Below are 2,130 nucleotides of genomic sequence, written 5' to 3' on the forward strand. Positions count from 1 at the left end.
GAAGGAAGGAAGGAAGGAAGGAAGGAAGGAAGGAAGGAAGGAAGGAAGAAAGAAGGAAAGAGGAGGAGGAGGAGGAGGGAGGGAGGGAGGGAAGGAAAGAAGGAAAGGAGAGAAAGACCACGATTACTTTTGCACCAACCTAATTACATGTGTTAGTTTAAGCAATATACACATAAGGAAGTTATCTTTAGAGGAGAGAACTATAAAAGACATATTTTCTGGCCGGGCGCGGTGGCTCAAGCCTGTAATCCCAGCACTTTGGGAGGCCGAGACGGGCGGATCACGAGGTCAGGAGATCGAACCCCGTCTCTACTAAAAAATACAAAAACCTAGCCGGGCGAGGTGGCAGGCGCCTGTAGTCCCAGCTACCCGGGAGGCTGAGGCAGGAGAATGGCGTGAACCCGGGAGGCGGAGCTTGCAGTGAGCTGAGATCCGGCCACTGCACTCCAGCCCGGGCGATAGAGCGAGACTCCGTCTCAAAAAAAAAAAAAAAAACATTTTCTTTTAATGTTAAAAACCAATATTGTAGAACTGAAAGAAAATATATAAATAATAATTAAAAGAATGAACAAAGCAAGTAATTCAGGATTCTACCATAATGAAATTGTCAGGTATTAGCCAAAGTAAACTGCCCGCACTTTTATGTTTCTGTCCCCAAAAAGGAAAGGTTATATAAAACACCATTAAAATGGTGAGCCTGCCGGGCGCGGTGGCTCAAGCCTGTAATCCCAGCACTTTGGGAGGCCGAGACGGGCGGATCACGAGGTCAGGAGATCGAGACCATCCTGGCTAACACAGTGAAACCTCGTCTCTACTAAAAAATACCAAAAAAAAACTAGCCGGGCGAGGTGGCGGCGCCTGTAGTCCCAGCTACCCGGGAGGCTGAGGCAGGAGAATGGCGTGAACCCGGGAGGCGGAGCTTGCAGTGAGCTGAGATCCGGCCACAGCACTTCAGCCTGGGTGACAGAGCGAGATTCCGTCTCAAAAAAAAAAAAAAAAAAAAAAAAAAAAAAATGGTGAGCCTGTAGAAGAAGCTATTTCACTAAAAACTCCATCATTGACTACACACTGTATTGAGCTAATACGGGAAAAGATTTGCTTTTACAGTCTGAGGAAGATTAAAATTCCATATTCTTCATGCCAAGTATCAGAGTCAACATTTGGGCCTTGGCCTGACTTGGTAATCCTGAGGGATCTCAGAAGATGTGGAATGAGGACTAAAATCCCCTAAAACCTGTTTATAAATGGTTGTAATGGAATTTTGGATTATCTGCATTTCATTTTAGGGGACTTTTCTTCAGTTTTAGTTTTACTTTCTTTTAAAAAAGAAACAAAGTAAATCTGATTATGTTATTCCTCTATTTACAAATCTATTATGGATAACCATTGTCTAAAATATAATGCTCAAACTCCTCCTTATCAAGGCAAACAAGGCCCTTCTGACAATCTGCCTTAACCAGTCTTATCTAGGTTGTGTCTCCACTCACCTAACTCCATAGCCCTCCTAATACACACACACACACAGAATTCAGTGAAAAGTTTGAAGACACTGTGCCAACACAGTGAATTTCACCTCTGTGAAGCCTTCCCCAAGTCTGTGCAGCACTTATCATATTTTATTTTAGTATTTTATTTTGTTTTGAGACAGAGTCTCGCTGCCGCCCAGGCTGGAATGCAGTAGTGAACTGTTTGACCTGAGCTCAAGAGATCCTCCTGCCTCAGCTTCCCAAGTAGCTGGGACTCAAGGTGCATGCCACCATGCCCAGCTAATTTTTTTTAAAAAAATTTGGCTGGAAATGTTGCCCAGACTGGTTTGAACTCCTGGTCTCAAGCAGTGCTCCCACTTCAGTCTCCCAAAGCACTGGGATTACATGTGCAAGCCACTACTCCCAGCCCTGTTTTACTTAAGTTCATATTCTCTTCTCTAAACAGTAACCTGTTCAAATAAAGGGGCCAAGTACTCAACATCTGATAAGTGAAACAGTACTATATTATAATTGTTTATATCAATAAATCAGAAGAATGCTCTGATAAGGGTTTTGAACCCAATGCCAATTTTATTGTGTTTGTTTGTTTGTTTTTAAGAAACAGCATGTCACTATGTTGCCCAGGCTGGTCTTTATCTCCTGA

This window comes from Rhinopithecus bieti, unplaced genomic scaffold, assembly GCF_001698545.2.
Source record: "Rhinopithecus bieti isolate Rb0 unplaced genomic scaffold, ASM169854v2 scaffold_12077, whole genome shotgun sequence".
Lineage (NCBI taxonomy): Eukaryota > Metazoa > Chordata > Mammalia > Primates > Cercopithecidae > Rhinopithecus > Rhinopithecus bieti.